Raw genomic sequence first — 21,784 nt, 5'->3', positions numbered from 1 at the left:
TTTTGTAAAAGAAAAAGGTGCCGGAACTCACACATGTCATACAACCCGCCTTGCCTACCCTACAAGGTTCTATCCAAAAAAGGTGTCGGAACTCCATTCTGAGTGTTCTATGAGAAAAAAAGCCCTGGTTCTAACTTCTGTTATGGTCATCAAAGTCATTATTCTCTTTCTATCATTATTTTCATTCTTGCAGTTTTTTAAGCCTCTGATATGATTTATTTTATATATATCTCACAGCTGCACATACTGTATACTGAAAGGCACAATATCTAAAGCTGTTCAGTAATGACTGCCCAGAGGAAAGAAAATTCTATCAATCATATTAGAATTCTGACAAATATAATTGTACCTGCTCTGTAAAGGAACTTTATAGCTGTACTTCCTAAGTTCATTTTTTAAAACATCTTTTTTTTTGATCCCCACACTCACATGTGATAATTAAAGAATCAAAAAGTCAACACAAATCATATATCTCAAAGATCTATAATTCTGCATCATCCAGAGCCACTCCTATGAAAGGCAGGATTCTAAACTAGATGAATACATAAATAAAATTCATTATCCTGCACTGAGATAAGATAAAATGTTCCTTTAGGCTGATTTGGAAACCTTTAACATTCTGAAAGTCTTCCAGTCTCAAGATGAACTTATAATTGACAGGAGTTACCATTAACTACACTAAAGGTAAAGGTAAAGGTTCCCCCGTGCATGCGTGCTAGTCGTTTCCAACTCTAGGGGCCAGTGCTCATCTCCGTTTCAAAGCCGAAGAGCCAGCGCTTGTCTGAGGATGTCTCTGTGGTCATCTGGCCAGCATGACTAGACGCCAAAGGCGCACAGAACACTGTTACCTTCCCACCGTAGTGGTCCCTATTTTTCTACTTGCATTTTTACCTGCTTTCAAACTGCTAGGTTGGCAGAAGCTGGGACGAGTAACAGGCGCTCATTCTGTTACGCGGCACTCGGGATTCGATCTGCCAAACTGCTGACCATCTGATCGACAAGCTCAGCGTCCTAACCCACTGAGCCACCGCGTCCCTTAACTACACTAGAGACAGGAGTATATCCTCTGTATTATTGTTAAAAATTATTAACAGCAACAAATATGAGTTCTGATGATAGCATTAATCTGAATGTGCCTCATATTCCCTTTCATGTTCCCTTTCAGCAACATACGGATAGGGCAAGATAATTACACAGAACACGTAGATTTACAAATAATGAAACTATTTGGGATCATGTCAAAGTATTAGTTTTTACAGTTTCTACTTGGCTATGGACTTGGCTATCAATATTTTTTAATAAAGAAAGAAAATCTTATTTCTGAATCACAACAATATGTAGAAGCAGGGCTTTTTTCCTCATAGAACGCTCAGAACGGAGTTCCAGCACCTTTTTTGGATGGAACCTTGTAGGGTAGGCAAGGAGGGTTGTATGACGTCTGTGAGTTCCGGCACCTTTTTCTTTTACAAAAAAAGCACTGTGTAGAAGACAATCTATAGTTCTCCCTATGAAACGAGAGACCTCACCACATTCCTGTTGAATTAAACAAGTAGCCTCCGGTATCATGCTTTTCACACTGAGGCAAGCTGAGACTCTTTTGGCACTGTACATCTTTAGAAGTAATTGGTTTCCAAGGGCTCTGGGTCAAATATGTTTGCTTTTAAAACACTTAGGAGTGAAATATATTTAACTGGAAGATGAGACCAGAATAAATTGGTGAAATCCAGAGACATCTTTTGAGGACCCATTTGCAAAATGCCACAAACCGTCTCCAACTGTTCTTAGCTAAATTTCTGAATGGTACTAATATAAACAGAGGGTGAAGATAGCTTATTAAGTCTCATGAAGCCCATATTATAAAACATTTATAAACCTGCATTTAGTTTCATATTTTCAGAAATTATAAAGTTGGGGCACAGCCGTCCTCAAAAAATAATATCCCCAACTCTGAGGTTCATATTTCTTTGACCCTGCTAGTTTTTGGGGAGCCCATTAACATCTAACTCTTCCTACATCTCTGAGCCAGGATCCTATTGCTATATTAAGGATTGGGAAAGTAGAGTAATTTTGGTTTGATATTGTAATGGTTAAGGCAACAGACTAGCAACCTGGGGATCATGAGTTCTAGCTCCACTTTAGTCACAAAGCCAGCTGAATGACCTTGGGCCAGTCCCTCTCTCTTAGCCCTAGGAAGGAGGCAATGGCAAACCACTTCTGAAATTTTGCCAGAAGAAGTGCAGAGATTTGTCCAGGCAGTAACCAAAAGTCAATACTAACTTGGAGGCACCACCACCAACAATTATAGTAATTTGATTTGGTTTCTCTTCTTTAGTCTAGTTGTCTTTTAATATTCAATGTTTGGGTTTTAAAAATTGTTTTTCATTTAAGTCTCCCAGAGGTTTTAATGAATAGGCAGATTTAGAAATTTTACGGTTTGACTATGCTAATGAAGTCCCAGTTCTGTGTAGTGTTTTCATGCAGGCAACACATGTATAAAAAAAAGATAGGGCTTTATCAAATAGGTTTTTCTGAACCCCCATCTTTGCATACTGTACATCCGAGACTTTGCATACTGTACATCCGAGACATGCCATGAAAGGGTATGGCATGGCATAGATAATAGGATGATAAAAAATATGGTTTCATTCCTAGTGGTATTGTGTAAACTATGCCAGTTTCTTTTCTTCAGTAATGGGCCTAAGTAACTGTTTAGGATATCATCACATCCCTCTTTATCCAGACATTTATCATTTTTGGTCCTGAATAGGGTTAGATTACCCCAGGCAGTGCATAACCTGGGGGTTCTCTTGGACTCACGGCTCCTGCTTGAAGAGAAGCTGGTATCTGGGGCTAGGAAGGCCTTTGCCCAACTCCACATTGTGCACCAGTTGCATGCCTTCTTGGACAGGGGAGCCCTCCATTTGGTCACTCATGCCCTGATCATCTTCTAAGTGGACTATTGCAACACGCTGTAGATGGGGCGTGTAGAGTATCCAGAAGCTTCAGTTGGTGCAGAATGTGGCCATGAGAGTCATACTGGGTGCCCAAAGTATGGCACATAGAACACTTTTGCTCTGTGAACTGCATTGTTATTAATACTAAGATTAATAACAATATCTCTCTAAAATCTACTCATAAGCTAAGTGGAACTTTTTAGTCCCATATTTGTTCTGAATATAATCTATCCATCTCCTCCAAACTGAAATATATCTTTTGTGTGAATGATCCTTCAAATAAGCAGAAATCTTAGACATTTCTGCAAGATTCGATACCTTAAGTACCCATTCTTCTATAGTAGGCAAACTATCCTTCTTCCAGTATTGTCCCACCAGTAACCGTGCTGCTGTTATCAAATTCAACATCAGATTGGTTTCTTTAGTATCACAATCTACAACAATACCCAATAAAAACAATTGTGGAGAAAACTTTCTCTTAAAAATCTTTTGAATGTTCCACCAAATTTTAATCCAAAAAGCTTTTATATTTCTACAAGTCCACCACATATGAAAATAGGTGGCTTCTAAACTACCACATCTCCAACATTTAGACTGTAGGTTAGGATACATGTTAGACAACTTTTTGGGATCCAAATGCCATCTATAAAACATTTTATAAAAATTTTCTCTTAAATTTTGAGCCTGAGTAAATTTAACATTTCTAACCCAGATTACCTCCCAAATATCCAACGGAATTGGTTCCTGGATATTTTGTGCCCACTTTATCATACAATCCTTAACTAATTCCATTTCCGAATCCAATTCAATTAAAACATTGTATATCCTCTTTATATGCGCACGATTTAAATCTCTAATTTGTTTTACTAAGTTTTCATCTGTAGTTGTGATGCCAACCTTCTGATCCAGCTTCCACCTGGCTTTCAATTGGGTATATTGAAACCAAGAGTAACTTATGTTTTCTTGTTTTAACTCATCTAATGATTTAAGTTGCCAATTATTCCCTTCCAATCTAAGTAATTCCTTATAAGAAAACATATCCAAACTCACTCCCATAGATATGCCTTCTATCGCGTGTCATAATGTTATTTTTATTAATTTTATTTATTATTTATTTATTTATTTTTGGGACTTATATGCTGCCCTATCTCCCGAAGGACTCAGGGCAGCTAACAACAATAAAAACAACAATACAAAAGTTAAAAAAAAATTAAACAAATAGCCCCAAAATTAATTCTGATTTTATTGTTAAATTTATTGATTATATTGTACGCTGCCCAGAACTCCTCTCTGTGGAAGATGGGTAGTTAAGAAATAGGAAATATAAATTATAAATAAATAACTTGTGATATCATAATGGCATTACAATAAACCATAGATGATCTAACTATCCTAGATAGTCCTAGGTTACCAATTTATGTGTGGCTAATTACTTAATTATCAAATGACTTAATTTGGCAGTCAAAGCCACTGATGCCCCTTCAACAAGCCCATCTAAAATTATTTATTGGTCTATTTATAATTTTTATCCCATATTTTCATTGTTCAAACAATCCCGATGTCAAGTTTCTGATGTATGGGCTATTCAAGTGACTCTGAGGCATTGTTTACCTTAAAAGTCCTTTATTAGCCTAATACACCAGCAAATTCTTGCTCAAAGGAAGCTGGAATTTGAAATCTCCACCCCTTGCATAATATATTAAAACACAATTCTCCACCTTTCTAATTTTGTCATTAATCATATTCTCCAATCAATTTAAAGAATCAGTTTCCCTTCCATTAGAAAACCTGCCAAGGTCTTATCTTCTTTAGTTAGAGATGGCCTTGAAAGTACAATCCTACTCGTCCCCACTCCCAACCTTAAATTCAATCTCTTAAAGCAATACACAAGTTTAACATATGAAATGGATACTTCTTCATCTCTTGTCAAGCAATAACATTCGATGTTAGCAGCGCTGACACCCAAAGTGAGGACATATAATCATTTTTTAAAAAAAGAAATTACAGAAAACGGCCCACAAAACAAAGCTAGTCTTTAATGGATCGTTGTCAAAAGAGTTTTGGTTATTATTGCTGGTCCTCACAAGGAAAGTTTACTTATTTGTTCATCAAATTAATAATTTATTTCATGATAAATGGTGACATACAATAATTGCTAAAAACAATACAATTTTATAGTTTGGTAATCAGAAAGATAGAAGCTTTTTGCACCTATCTAATGCATATTGCTGCTGAGATCATTACTTCCAGAGGACCTAACTGAACTGAAGAACCCAAACAGCTACAACAGCACAGCTCATTTGATCATTCCATTTAATTCGTTTAAGGCTGGCTTCATTTACTACAACTGGGCATGGATGGTCTGTTCTATGTAAAGAAGAGCAAAAGAAGCTAGCAAGATGAAATTATCTCTATCAGGTTTAGAAGGTGCATTAAATTAAATTAAATCACATGAGATCAATAATCAATGTGCATAGTATTTGCCCTGGCCAGGAAGTAAGCAAGAACCATTTTAAAAAAAATTATAGTATATCAAAGTATCAAACTTGAAAAAAAATCTGTGTCCTGTACAGTAGCTTATCAAAGCCCTAGAATTATAAGTTGGAAGTGTAAAAAAATCCGCAAAGTTCAGAGGAAAATGTTGATATTGATTTTAAGAGACCCATTTTTACAATAACATTCTCTGGCCAAAATACCATGTACAATAAGAAAGGAGGTGAGACAATATTCAACATACTGGCTAGGTTTCCTCCAAAATTCTTCAGTTTACTCATGTGTGCCTCAGAGAGAACATAAATATTTACTCAGAGCAAACTGAATGAATTAAAATTTAATCTAACAGACAAATCCACTTTGAAACACAAATTGTCTCCAAAACATTACCATTAAAGGAAACTAAACCATTGAAAGAAAGAGGTTTTATGGAGCTTCTTAATAGAGATGATGCCATTTTAGTTCCAACTTGGGGATATAATGCAGGCTAATTAAATTTTAGAAATCTGGCAAATTGAAATAAGCATTTTGTAATGTGGATTATTTGAGGGACTGGCTCTCCCTGATCAAATCTATCTATCCCATCAAGCTTGGCATGAAGGGCGTGCTGTGGTTCCTATCCAAAAAGGAATGTCATCTATTGAGACCCAAGAAGACAGACCTTTTTTGCCTCAACACCCACCCTTTGGAATGTCATTCCCCCAGAGGTCAGAGTGGCCTTATCTTTGCTGGTCTTCTGGAAGAGTCTGAAGACTTGGCCTGGGGATCCACTAATGTTGGTATACAACTTGCAAAATGGTTGTACAAGGGAAATTGATGGTGCTCTGCCACAGATGTTTTTAATTTTTTTGTTATATTGTTTTGTGTTCTTATATATGTACACGAGTCAGGAGCCAGACAATTGGCTCTTTGAGGATCTAGAGTCAATGAACAAACTAAAAGGTAAGGAGAGTTTAAACTTTGTTAATAATTTTAGCAGAGAGCTGTAAACAGAAACATAACAGCATAATATACCAAGAAAAATGATCTCCCTTCATCTGTTCGGAGCCCGAATAACAAAAGTAGAGAGATCCCAAAGACCTCTCGCCTTGACTACTGCAACGCTCTCTACATGGGGTTGCCCTTGAAAGCCACTCGGAAGCTTCAGCTGGTGCAGAGTGCAGCTGCACGAACACTTTTGGGAGCCTCCCGATACTCCCATATCACACCTCTCCTCCGTGAGCTGCACTGGCTTCCGGTTGCCTTCCGAGTGAAATTCAAGGTGCTAATGATGACATACAAAGCCCTACATGGCATGGGTCCGGAATACCTACGGGAGCACCTACTGCCAACGTCAACACCGCTCCGTCCTGTGCGCTCCCACAGAGAGGACCTCCTCAGAGTGCCACCGGTCAAAGAATGCCGGCTGGTGGCCCCCAGGGGGAGGGCATTCTCAGTGGGTGCGCCAACCCTCTGGAACAGCTTGCCTACCGATATCCGGATGGCCCCCGACCTCCGCACCTTCCGGCGCGACTTAAAAACTTACCTGTTCCAACAGGCCGGCCTGGCCTGACAGCTTTTGGGGTTTATTTGTTTTTACTATTGTTTAACTGTATACATACGTTGCTCTGTACACCGCCCCGAGTCCCTCGGGAGAAGGGCGGTATATAAAACAAATAAATAAATAAATAAATAAATAAATAAATAAATAAATAAATAAATAAATAAATAAATAGCACTGAACACTCAAACGTGTGCTGAAGCTCAGCATTCAAAGCTCAGTACTAAGGGTTTTTATTCAAATCTGGCCCCAACCCTTATAACTTTGCAATGAGACTGAAGGTCATTAACTGGATAGTGCAGGGGGTGTCAAACTGCCAGCCTGCGAGCCAGATGCATCTTGCCAAAGCCATGCACACCCCATTGCTGGCAATGGAGAATAAGTCGTGATACGTCACGACACGTCATGTGACATTATGAGTTTGACACCCCTGGGATAGTGCATAACTCTGGAAACTTTATACTGTAGATAGCCCAGTGCTTTACAACTGCGTGAAGATTTCTAGCCTTCCCCACTTTCTTATTCAACAAGCAACAGCGAAAGCAAGCAGATTAGCTCAGGATGAACTGTTAAACATCTAGAATTTTCGTTAACAGGAGGGAGAAATCAAAATATGTGATTACACTCCTTGACATACAGTTCTCTTTTACAGTGCCACTACAGGTGAGTGGCTGTATAAATTTATCAAATAAATAAATAATGATAATATAGAGAATGAGCTAAGATGTTGCCAACAGATCATAGTCTAAAGTTTTTGTAATGCTTCACTTTATAATTTACATATATTCTAGTTTTTCTGACATAGGATATGATGTTTTCAATTGTTTGCAGCATTTTTAGTGTATTGGGGCATCGAGCGCTGAGCATAAGATTGTGACACACTTCCAAACATGTCCATAGCACTCTAAGATTTCCAGAGAGAAAACATTTCCTGGAAGTATCTGTTCGATAGACGTGTTTGCAGTAGCTAAGGGCGTCAAGTCAGTGAAAGTACATCCACAATATGTCTTTCTCAATAGTTATTGAAAGATTGGGATCACTGATGATGTTCAAGCAATTTTTCAGGCAATTTCAGTTTATTACTCTGGCAGATGGTTTGTGCTTGAGTACATCAAGCTGATTCTCCTTCTCTGACAGGGCTTGGACAACATAATACCATTATACAACCTTCTTATAGTTTTGAGCATCATAAATGTACAATTCTGGCCATTATTCTATTGTGTAACATGTTAGGAGAATTACAGATGTCTGCTGGGAAGTTGGAAATACTAAGTGAAAAAGCTTTTTCCAAGCATGCAGTTTATTTTAAAGGAATACTTGTTAGTCACAGTGTATGGTTCAGCATTTTTCCAAAATAAAACAACTGTAAAAATGAAGAATGCCTGAGTCTGGAGTGCAAGGAGAAATAATGTAAGTTAATAAAGAGTGTGGTTACTTTAGATCAGACATGTCAAACACAAGGCCCGGGGGCCGGATCCGGCCCACGAAGTGGTTTCATGTGGCCCGTGAAGCCATCCTGGAAACAGTGAGGGAACGGCCCCCACTGCCTTGGCCCTGGCCTAGAGACCCTCTTGCCAGAGACCCTCAGATCTGTCCCACTCCTGCCCAGGTCCCCATAGGCACCCTTGATGCGAACGATGTATAGCTGGCCATGCCCACCCAGTAGGCCATACACACTCTAGCCACGCCCACCCAGTAGGCCATGCCTACCCTGGCCATACCCACCCGGCCCCCTGAGGGCAACCGCAATGCTGATGTGGCCCTCAATGAAATTGAGTTTGACACCCCTGCTTTAGATAATGCTTGGAATCAAACACTTTGTTACAGGTTGTAGTTTTTTAGGCCTTATCTCATTATTATTTATTTTCGAATTGAAAAGCAGGCTGCGTGTGAAGAAGAGGTCACAGGAAATATATCACAGAAGATACACTTTAAAAGCAATATATGATATTTTATATTTTGTTTTTAACATGTTAAATTTGGTGGGCCAATATGACAACAACTGCACACATTGTATTATTTGTCCTCTTTGAAGCAATGTTTTCCATTTTATTGTATATATTTTGAAAGTGTTGAAGCATTGTTAAATAACTCCATTCAACAAGTTAAGATTATTTTCCTCAACTTGTATACAAGGTTCTATTTGTGAAATTTCATGGCAACTTAGCATGTTGAAATGCATTCATTTTATTATTGACAAGTAAATGTTAAAACTGTAAATATAAACTTTGGGATTTTAAAAAAAACACATTACAGAATACAGAATAACAGAGTTGGAAGGGACTTTGGAGATCTTATAGTCCAACCCCCTGATCAAATAGGAGACTATTTACCATTTCAGACAAACGGCTGTCCGGTCTCTTTTTGAAAGCCTCCAGTAAGGAAGCATCCACATAAAACACCCACAACTTCTGAAGGCAAGCCATTCACTTGTTTACTGTTCTCACTGTCAGGAAATTTCTCCTGCTGGTATTGTTCATTAGTTTCAATCCATAGCTCCTTGCCTTGCCTTGCAGTACTTTGGAAAATAGGTTGACCCCCTCTTCTTTGTGACAGCCCTTCAGATATTGGAACATTGCTATCCTGTCATCCCTAGTCCTTCCTTTCACTAGACCAGGGGTTCCCAAATAGGGGTGTGAGATGATATTCCAGGGGGTGCAAAAACTTGGGTTTTCAAAATTATAGTGTATATGCATAATTCGTTGCTGTTATTTCAAACTTTTGTAAGGGGTGCGAGAATATATCAGAAGCGTTCTAGGGGTGCGGGGTATAGAAAAGTTTGGGAACCACTGCTCTAGACTATATATACCCAATTCCTGCAACCCTTCTTCATATGTTTTAGCCTCCAGCCCCAAAATCAACTTTGTTGGTCTTCTCTGCAGTCTTTTCAGAGTCTCAACATCTTTTTTATATTGTGATGACCAAAACTGGATGCAGTATTCCAGTGGTGGCAAACCTTTTAGAGACCAAGTGCCCAAACTGCAACCCAAACCCACTTATGTATCACTGGGTGCCGGGTGGACATGGCCTGCTGGGTGGGAGTAGCCCACTGGGTGGGTGTGGCTATGGTGGTCATGGCAGACTGGGTGAGCATGGCCAGGGTGGGTGTAGCTGGCTTGATGTTGCTCCTGGGGAGGGATGCCTGTGGGGGCTGGGCAGGGTTAGCGGAGATCCAGTCTCTGGTGGGTGGGGCAGTGGCCAGGAGGGTGTCTTGCTCAGCTGATGACTTGGGTGCAGTGACAAGGAAAAATAAATAAAACAGAAGAGTGTCTCACGATGATTTTCTTCCCTGGCGGCCGGAACTGGGCTGGGCTGAGCTGGTTGTGGAGCCTCCTCACTGCTTCTTCCCCTGTGAACATTGGGACCACCCACCCCACCTACCACTCATCCCAGGGCAGCTGCTGTCATCTGGTGCTCTCCAGCCCATTGCCGGCCAGCCAGGCATGCCGAGCTTGGGCCTTGGGCAGATGGAGGCCAAAGGGGAGTGAGAGCTGTAGCTGCCCAGCTCCTTCACCTGAGGACACGTGCGGGAAGAGGCACAGCCCAGCTGGGTAAGCCGTGGTCGGCCCACAGAAGGAGGAGGAGGATGGAGGAGGAGGGCTGGCCAGGGACGTGTGCAGCACTGCCCTTGGGGGGAATCTGACTAGCCCAAGCCTGGAGGGGTGGAGAGGCTGAGGGAGCCTGAAGGGAGGCAGGCGTGGTGCTCAGGGGTAGCTGACTCCCCCCACACTCCCGCACAAGGGCTGGCTGGCTTTGGCGTCACCACGACAGGCCTGGCCGTGCATCTGCCCAGTGATGCACGGCCTTCCTTCCTCCTCTCCTTCCTTCCTTCCTCTCTCTCTCTCTCCCTTTCTCCAAAGTCCAAACTGTCCTCCTTCCCCCGCTAGCCTTCTGCAAAGTGCAAATGGACACCGCATCCTACTTGCCTTCTCCAAACTCACGCCCACCATCGCTTCCAAAGGCTGTCTGCTCACTCACTCGCTCTCTCACTGCACTCCCGCCAAAACCTGCTTTTATAGGTTCCCCTGTCCCCGCCCATCTCTCGCAGCTGTTCCTGAGAGAGCGCTGCTGCATTCGGTTTTCCTGTCCTCTCCAGTTCCCACTAGTCAGGCGCATGTGGAAAGGGGGAGGGGAGCATCCCTCTGGCACGCATGCTGACAGAAAGGGCTCTGCATGCCCAGTCTGGCACGCGTGCCTTAGGTTCGCCACCATAGCAGTATTCCAATCAGAATAACAGATAACAGATTTGGAAGGGACCTTGGAGTTATTCTAAACCAACCTCCTGCTCAAGCAGGATACCTATATTATTTCAGATATAGTTTATATCATTATATTATATACATTGTCTTTACCATCCAGGTCCAGGAAAGGGCTGAATTGGTGAACTTACTAAAGCTGGCCAAAGGTTTTCCTGGGCAAGTCTTCCACTATGATTCCAGTAGGAGTCCTTAGTCCCTGAGAATCCCCAGATTGTGCACCAGCTCTTTCAGAAGAAATGCAACCCTGTTTATAAGTACCACCATTTTCTGGATTCAGTTCCATTGTTTTATGTGGATTTTATCCCTTAGAATCTCTCAGCACCGCATCAAAATTTCAACCACATCTCTCATTCAGCCTTGATTCAATATATAAAACTATATATCAGTATATGAATAATGCCCAAATGAATGGATATCTGTCCCCTTCATTTTATGTATATGTTAATCAAAATGGGAGAGAAAGTGAATACTGAGGCACTGCTCTTCCATCAGTATTGATTTGCTCAGGGTAGTATGGAACTTTAGCAAAACAATCCACTACAGCAAACATAATCCACATAAAGCACCCAAATCTCACAGGCAATCCAAAAAGATATCATGATCAATGATATTAAAGGCTACAGGGCGAGGAGAATCAGACTGATGAACTTAGGGAAAATAGGTAAGAAAATATATATAAGCAAAGAGCTGAAACATTCCTTAAGTCTTCAGAAACAAGTCTGTATATGGAAGAGACTAAGGCAGATTGCTTTTTATAAAGCAAAATAGCGAGAGCAAATAACTTCAGAAGTTGTGAGTGCTCCACCACTGGAGGCTTTCAAAAAGAGATTGGACAACCATTTGTCTGAAATGGTATAGGGTCTCCTGTTCAAGCAGTGGGTAGGACTAAAACGCCTCCTAGGTCCTGTTCAACTTGATTATTCTATTATTCTATTCCATTACAAGCAGACTTGCCAGTTTCTGTCATTATAGCATATCTCAGTAAAGTATATTTTGAGTTTTCCAATGGAGTCTGTTTCCTAATATGGTCTCTTGAAACTATTGCCAACCACTGTTGTAGCCAATTAATACTGAAAATGTGATTAGACTGGAATGAAGAATAATATGCCAATCATTTGGAAGGATTTAGTTTAAGATAGAAAACAGTACTTTTGAACAGGCAGAGCTGCAGAACTCAGATGGGAATGGATTTGTGATTGGCTGGGTCTGAGTGGAGAACAATGTCATTTACTCCTGCGCTTGAGGGAAGCTTACATTGGTTGTAGGGGAAGGCATCTTTCTCACATAGAAATGGGAGGCTTATACTGGTAATAGACTAAGAGAACATGCAGATCCTAACTTAAACATTTCCTGTTACCTACTGCAGGTAATCCTTGACTTACAACCACAATTGAGCCCAAAATTTCTGTTGTAAAGTGAGACATTTGACAATGAGTTTTGCCCCATTTTATGACCTTTCTTGCCACAGTTTATAAGTGAATCACTGCAGTTGATTAGTTAGTAACCCGGTTGACTTTGCTTGTCAGAAGGTTGCAAAAGGTGAACACTTGACCTTGGGACACAGCGAGGGTCATAAATATGCCATTTATGCATATTGCCAAGCATTTAAATTTTGATCACATGGTCATGGGGATGCTATCATAAGTCATTTTTTTCAGTGCCGTTGTAACTTTGAATGGTCACTGAACGAACTGTTGTAAGTTGAGAACCACCTGTATTGCCCAAGTTCATGCACCTTTTATTTTTCCTTTGGCTTTCTACTAGCTTTTGTTTGCCTCAGTTTGTGACAGAAAAAAGTTTATAGAATACAGTTATTCTATAATAACAATAGCTGTTATCATATTGATAATATTTATTAATATAATATAAAAATAATGTTAATAACCATAATAGAGATTACACTGTCTAATATATTTCTCAGCAAGGGTGTGCTTTTCCCCCCTACTAATTGCTTTTAAAGTATGAAATCCATTCTTGTAGTCAAACACCTGAAATGATGTGTTAAAAACATAATGTTCTTTTAATTCTAAGAACTGAAACTGTAGTGCTGAGCAGATACATAAACAATAAAATTATTCATGGCACCTGCCACTTTTATGTCAAGGAAGTAATGCACAGCTAAGATTAGCAATTATATTCTGATGAGTAATACCTATAAAACATTGTCAGCTGACAATAACTCTATATTCTGATGTCATTCCTCATTTGTTATCTGGCTCTCATACAAAGAGTAAAAGAGACTGCACAGCTTTTTGGGGGGTAGGAACAGTCATTTGCACCAGGGATTTTTAATTGATAGTGAATAGAGGGGGAAGATTGAATATCTTTGTATCTTAGTGCCTTACATCTCATTCATTTGCAGCATTTGTTATAAACCTTAAAGCAGAATGTTAGGGAATCTTAAAATTACACTATGGCAGGTTCAATATATATACGTATGTATATATTGCTTTTTCCCCTTCTCCCTCAAGGAACATAAATTGGTCAAAAATATTATTTTAAATAGTTTAAATAGTAAAATGCTTCCATGAGGCCCAAAGGAATACAGTATTTGAAGATATATTTCCACCATTTTATTAGTTGATGCTGCTTTTGTTTCCCCCCTTAAAGCAATGTACGCAAGGCTGTATTTTTATAGCTTCTGAATTATCTGGAACTACAGAAGATTTACACTTCCCAAGTGTAAAATAAGGAAACAATATTCTCAAGGAGCTGGATTTTTTAAAATGATTATGGTAATATTGATGATAGCAAAAAAAGGAAAACTCTGCAGCTCTTTATACCAAGATAGTATGTGGCATGGTTTATCCTATAACTATAAATTACTAATACACAGCAGGAGGACTCTAGCTAATAGATATAGCATATACTTCAGAAGCAGAATAATCCCAGGGATGAATTTTGACCTCTCTAGGAAGATAGAAGAAGAAAACCTATCCAAAATACTGGAGATCTATTGCCAATCTGTGTATACACTGAGCTAGGAAAACCAGTGAACTGATCTGAAAACAATATGATTCCACTGAATAGGTTAATATAATATTGATTTTCTTTCCCCATTTACTTTAAATTAAGTTTATCTGGGGAAGGATATTGTAGTAGGTATAGACAACTTTGCAGTTTGTGAATAGTTCTGTTTACCTTGTGTCTGTGTCCTTGAAATGTCAGCCATAGGTTGTTTTTTAAATGAAAACATGCCTGTTAACACCTATGATGCATCTCTAACTAGTCCTTGGGAACATAACACCAAAGAGTTATAATGACTTCCTTGTAAAATGCCTTCCAGCTGTTGAAACACCATTTTTCATCTACAGCCCTACTTAGGCAGATGGACGTGACTCATTTAGAATGTATTGCAAATACTGGAATGGGAATAGAACCCCAAAGAAATGCAGCATGTTATCTTTTTAGTGAGAACATAAGAAGATGCTATACAGTAAATAAGATTAATTTTCCATCACTTTACTATTATTCAGAAATAGTACTCTGGCAGATCTGCATACAGAGAATATGGGGGCATACAGGTACCCTTTGATTTACAACCATCATTGGGACTGGAATCTTGACCATTGAATGAATTGGCTAAGAGAGGTGCTCATATGACTGGTTTGTTCAAAGTCCACAATAGCAGCATGCCTGTTTGTGGTTGTTAAATGATCTCCAGAGTTTTAAAGTGGACAGAGCAAAACAACTGTGTGGATGGGAAGGCAAACATGGTTCTAATCCACACTAGATCTTCAGGATCTGAGCTCTGTTTCTACAGTCCCTCTGCCCTCCATGCATGGAAAAGAATGCCTCTGCCAGGATGGAGCTTGGTTCTTCAGGATCCAAGCTTTATTTTTATTTTTTAAATTCCATTTGTATCCCGCCCTTCTCCGAAGACTCCGGGCGGCTTACAAGCTTAGCAGTAGCCTTCATTCTATGTATATGCCTGCTTATTAGGGCTTTCACACACCCCCTCAAGCGGCATTATTACAAAGTCAGCTTATTGCCCCCAACAATCTGGGTCCTCATTTTACCTACCTCGGAAGGATGGAAGGCTGAGTCAACCTTGAGCCTGGTGGGATGCGAACCTGCACTAATTGCAGGCAGCTGGTGTTACTTAAGGAGGCCTTAGCCCACTGCTCCACCAAGGCTCTGCAGCCCAGCAGAGTTCAGGTGTCTACAAAAACAGAAGGGAACACCTACATAGGCTGCAAGAAGGGAGCTCTGATCTCCGGGAGTTCAGTTCTCCTCTTCAGGCAGCTGTTTCATCCAGACCCCAGAGAGGAGAAGGAGTCCTCTTGGCAGCAGCAGCAGTTTTCAGCCTTCCCTGTTGGCTTCCCCACGGAAGCCTTGCAGAAAACTGCAAGAGAAGACTGGTACTGTTATGGTCACCGACTGCTTACAAAGAGACTGTCAAGAACCTGAAGTCAAGTGACTGTGAGAGGGGGAGCAATGGAACATTATATGATGGCCAGAAGCGCTTTATGGATCATAAAGCACTTTTTTCAATGCCGTTGTAACTTTATACAGTCGTTAAATGACTAATCATTAATTGAGAACCACCTGTAGTGTTTAAAGTTCACACCTAGGTGCAGAGTGTGTGACTGTGCATATGTGCAAATTCATTTATTTGTAGAGGGGGAATACATTAATATAATAAATAATAAATCATAGATGATAGATTGATAGATAGATAGATGGATAGATAACAGCCCTATGCTGTATTGCTGAAATATAGCCTTCCCAATGTTTTCCATATAAACACAATCTTCTGTATTGCTTTTCTGTTTCCTTCACATCTTCCACCTCACTAAATAAAGCTACCCAGAATTTGGAGACAAGTAATTAGAATGCAAGTAAATACAGAAATATATTATCCAGAACAACACATTTCTGTGCATTTGGACCACTGCTTCATTTTTTTTTAAAAAAATCATTCATACTAAGCTTTTTTATATTCTTATTTATATTCTTAGGACAGGGGTGTGAAACTGCCACCTACAGGCTGGATGCATCAAGCTGAAACTGTGCCCACCCCAGCTCTGGCAATGGAGAAAAAGTCGTGATACATCACAACATGTCACGTGACATGGTGAGTTTGAAACCCCTGCCTTAGGAGATATGTGAAGTACTGAGCTATGTTGAGAGTTAAAACCAAATAATTCATTTCATGCTGATAACCAATCTAGATTGAACAGAATATCCCATCACAGCCTTTGAAAATTTGAGGTTGCAACATAAATTAAACAGAGTACAGATTTTCAATTATTCCCATTTTTATATGTTTGGAGCAATGCTCTATTCATCATATCTGGGTGCTGACTGATAAAATTTATTAAAGCAAGTGTCACAGAATCTTTATTAAGAAAGGTATAGTGCTTACTTGTAAAATATACAGTGTATTGATGCTAGTTTATATCTGCTGGAGACAGTTAGGCCATACTTTTGCCTGCCTTAAATGAGAAATGAATTCAAAGTCCTCAAGATTAAAGAACTAGAAAATTCACTCTCGCATGCATTGGAGATCTCTATCACAGGAGATCAGAATTGAATAAACAATATCTGAAATTCCACAGGCATCTCATCCAGAACATTAAGCTATGAATAACGTTTGAGCATTCTGTTCTTTTCAGGGGCGTACTCATAAATCTCAAGAACAAACTCTCAATTCACCTGACGCTATTTAATTACAAAGGGCCACACAATGATTCATAAATGTGCAGAGATGGCTGTTGCTGTTGCTTGTAAGCAAGGGGAAAATCCAGATCGTTTTTATTACTTTTGCTCCCTTTGCTTGGATCTTCTTATATTGCTGATTCAAAAAAAGGAACAAGGCCGAGAGTCCCCCTATTATAGATAATTGTGTCATGTGCGCACATCATACACATTTTTTATTATGTTCCAATGATACGGTAAGTTTATGTGGAGAACACACAAGGGAATTAGAATTATAGGCAATCCTTAAATCTGATGTCTGTGCATTTCTGACAATATGTACAAATTTTGCTTCTATAGATTTGTATGTGTAAGTAATGAACACAAAATATATGTGACTGTAAGATAAACAATTTTGTCACTAGGGAGAAAACTAAAGCTCTGCAGGTTTTAAGAATGTTTTTTAGAAGCATGGTTGTTTCAATCATCAGGATAAGCATTCCACAGTGCAGTTCTGAGACACACGGAAGAACTCTGGGATGAATAAAATAGCTGGCAATTTAAGGAACTAGTCAAGGCAATTTTACTACTCTTGTATATATTTATAAGGAGGCAGGAAAAATGCCTACAGTGATGGAATCTGACAGTGTATAAATTATGGCTGTATGCATGCATTATTAACACCATATATCACATTAAATTTAGTTTTATATTTTAATGTCATTTTTTGCATCTGATAAAGCTTATTTTTATTCTAGCTGCCATGTTTCTAAAGGTTGTTATATTTTACAGGAAGACAGCATCAGTAGCATCCTCAGAAAACTTCAGGATGCCAAAATGATAGCACAGGTATAGTGATGTCATCTCAGAAATGCAGCACATTACATAATTTATTTATTTATTTTATTTTATTAAATGTATATACCGCCCTATTCCCGTAGGACTCAGGGCGGTTTACAGGGAAAATTAAAAACATAACATACAAAAATTAAAATCAGTTAAAACAATTAATTAATTCAACCCAAAATTTAAAACTAAAACCGAATTAAAATTAAAACCCCTCAGTCTGTTCATTACTGTATGTATCACAATGTTTGAAGCAAGTTCCTATGTCAAAAATTGCATGGAAGCCGTCACCACAGTTCTTTCCTCATTTGTTCTCCTCTTTGGATGTTTCCTCATTTGTTCTTCTCTTTGTCCAAATTTAGATCCCCATTCTTCAACATCTTGTAGATATAAAACTATAAAGCTGGAAGCTTTGAGTTTCCTTATCCAATGTCCAGAATATATTCAAACTAAGAAATTATTGTGCAAATACTGAAAACAGACAAATTGCTTAGTAGTCTTACATGTGAAGAAGTCGATAAGGGAAGTTTATTTGCAGAGAAAATGGATGAGAGGAAGAAATAAATATTTCCTAAATGTAAATAAATAAATTAATGAAATGAAACTGTATTAATATTATTTTAGTTATTTCAGAAAAATATTAGTTTAAGCAAATATACAAAATTAATTGAAGACTCTTGGGCTTTCCTTTTGATCAAATGTAGCTAATTAGGTGCTAGGCTAATAAAATATTGAAGAAAATTAATTTCCTTAAATAGATTTCCTTTTTGCTTCATTAATCATTGCTAATCTCATTCACTAATTACTTCATTAATTCACTTGGTTTACAAATCAATGTTTGAGTCAGTTTCCTGACCTTAGGAATGTTCACTCAGAATTCTTCCACATCCAACAAGGATTTCCCTTCAGAGTTCCAATTACAGTATAAAGATCTTTCCATATTCCACTACCAGAATACCTTATCCCAAATTTCCCTACATTATGGTCATAGTGAAATGTTGAAAAACGATAAGGTTTGGAAATCATAGGTATCCCCCCCAAAATAAGCCGTGTTTATTTAATAATTTATCTTGTCAGTCATATTCAAAATTACAATTTAATGTCCTTTTGGTGGACTTTAAGATAAAAGCTCATCTACTTTAATGACAGTGGAAAGTTGTTTACAAAAAATAAAATCTATTCCATCTTGATTCACATATCTTTTTTCTTGGACCAAGAACAACATCTTTATTCAGCATGGAAAATATTAACCCTCCAATCATCTGGATCATAGTGCTTTATAAACACCAAATATAAAGCATAACGCAGTTATTAAGGTCAGCTCAAGAAGCACAACATTTAGATGCCATATTACATCTTGCAATGAGAGATATTTTTCAAATGCATATACAAGGGGATATCTGCTATTTTCATCAGAACAATAAAAAGAAACCAAGTTTTAACATTTTATCATAAGGAAAATGTCAAGGTAATGATTTAAAAGCTAACCAGCTGATGTAATGTAAGATGTAATGATGGGAATGACTCAGCAGGTTCTGTGTCTCTTTAAGAGCAAGCAGGGTCTGTACCTCTTTAAGAGTTTTGTATAAAAGGGAAGGCTCTGCAGATGTGTGCTCTCTCTTCCATTTTCCTACTGTAACTGCTGTGTGTTGGATCCTGCTGTGAACCACCATTTAATATAGACCACTGTTTACTGTGTTTACTCCTGGGTTATCTCATGCAATAAGATTGTGCATGCTCTGACAGGTTATGGGCCCAGAGAGAGGAGAAACCCAGTGAGAGCTTGACCCAGAGCCAGAGGACTTAAGGCTTGTGGTTTGTGATGGTAGCAGGCAACATGGACTCCGTCAGCATAATGGGAGGAGGTTTCGTAGTATCTCGTCTGAATAAATCAAAGTACCTCTCCTGGTGACTGAAAATGGAGATGTACCTGTGAAGGGAGGAGTTGTGGATGATAGTTGCTGATCCACCTGCAGTCATGGATGATGGAGACTGGTGAAAGAATGAGAAAGCATTGGCCAGCATAATCCTGAGTTTGGAGGATAGACAGCTGATACACGTGAGGGGTCTCCAGTCTGCTAAAGAATGCTGGGAAGCTTTGCGCAGTGTGTACGTGAAAGAGACTGCAAGCAGCAAAGTAATACTGACAAGAAAGCTATATAAGGCCCAGCTGAAACTGGGAAAGAGCATGTCTATTCATTTGCAGTCCAAGAGAAAGACATTCCTAAAATTAGAAGAAAGAGGAATAACTTTTACTGAGGCACACAAGGCGTATGTGGTGGTCACTTCATTGGACACTTCATGGGACATCATAGTGACCAGTTTAGAGTCCATGCAAGAGAGAGACTTAACCATGAATTATTTGACTGGTTGGTTGCTGGAGGAGGAACAGAAATGGCTGGAAAGACAGCAGAGAGGGGGTGACAATGCACAGACCAGGCCTACAACTGCAACATCCAAAGATGCCAGTAGAGCAGCTGAGAATGTTTGCATGGTAAAACACTGCTTCACATGTGGTTCTACAACCGACATTTTCCTTGGCAGCAACCTTAATTGAAGAAAAACAACCACTTGGCTGCACTCGTTACCTCTCGGATAAATTACTGCAATGCTCTCTACATGGGGCTGCCCTTGAAGACCACCCGGAGGCTTCAGCTGTTGCAGAATGTGGCCGTGTGGGTAGTGATGGGAGCATCCCGATACTCCCATATTACACCCCTCCTGCGTGAGCTGCATTGGCTACCAGTTGTCTTCCGGGCGAGATTTAAGGTGCTGGTACTTACCTTTAAAGCCCTACATGGCTTAGGCCCAGGATATTTGCAGGACCGTCTGCTGCCGGGGACGACTTCCCGTCGCCCAGTGCGCTCACACAGAGAGGGCCTCCTCAGGGTGCCGTCGGCCAGACAATGTCGGCTGGCGACCCCCAGGGGGAGGGCCTTCTCTGTGGGAGCACCAGCCCTTTGGAACCAACTCCCCCTTGAGCTTCGGATGGCCCCGGACCTCCGGTCCTTTCGCCGCAACCTCAAAACCTTTCTTTTCCATCAGGCTGACCTGGATTGACGATGGGTTTTAAAATGTTTTAATTTTTAACTGTGTAGTTAATTTATTTTGGGGCTATTTAATTTTTTTTTTAATTTTTGTATTGTTGTTTTTACTGTTGTTAGCCACCCTGAGTCCTTCAGGAGATAGGGCGGCATATAAGTCCCAAAAATAAATAAATAAATAAAATAAAGTATAGTGGGGCGAGTCAGCATATTGCAAATGACTGACAAATGTTTTCAAACCTAAGACCAGCTAAACAAACATTTGTTAGCTTGGTTAATGGACAACAGTCTGCTGTTAAAGGGGAAGGTAAAGTTTATGACCTGGTATTGGAGAAACATTGGATAATGTATTATATGTACCTGAGTTAAACCATAATTTACTCAGTAATACAAGCTTGGATAATATGGGGTATGAAGTACCATTTGCAAAGGGTCAGTACCCTATCAGGAAAGATGGGAGGATTTGTGCACAAGGTGTTAAGCTATATAATTTATATGTGTTAGAAAAGAAGCAGGATGCTTGTGCCCGAACACTTACAAAACTTCCATGCATGATAATTGTGTACATTTATTACACAGGAGCTTAGGTCATGCAAGTTTTAGAGTGCTGCAAAGGATGCTAGACCTAGCTGAAGGACTACATATTAAGCAATGCAACACATATTTAGATTGCACTATTTGTAAAGAGTCAAAGTTCAGAGTGTATCCTCTAAGAAACAGTTTTGCAGTTAGTACACACTGATTTAATTGGTCCTATGGTGCCCTCTCTAGGAGGAGATAGGTACATACTAGTCATAGTAGATGACTACACCAAATATGGGTTTTGTTATCTATTAAAGAGCAAAACAGAAGTTCTTCAACAGTTCAGGCAGTGGGTGAACTTTGTAGAGCGAAGATATGGCCATAAAGTATGCCAGCTGCAAACAGACAGGGGAACAGAGTTCATGACTGTCAAGAAGTAAATCAAAAACTCCCTATCAGAGGGCGATGAACCGTGGTTCATTTGAT

The sequence above is a fragment of the Vipera berus genome (genome assembly GCF_964194415.1).
Source record: "Vipera berus genome assembly, chromosome: 7".
In the NCBI taxonomy this organism is placed as follows: Eukaryota; Metazoa; Chordata; class Lepidosauria; order Squamata; family Viperidae; genus Vipera; species Vipera berus.
Note: the sequence above shows the minus strand (reverse complement) of the source record.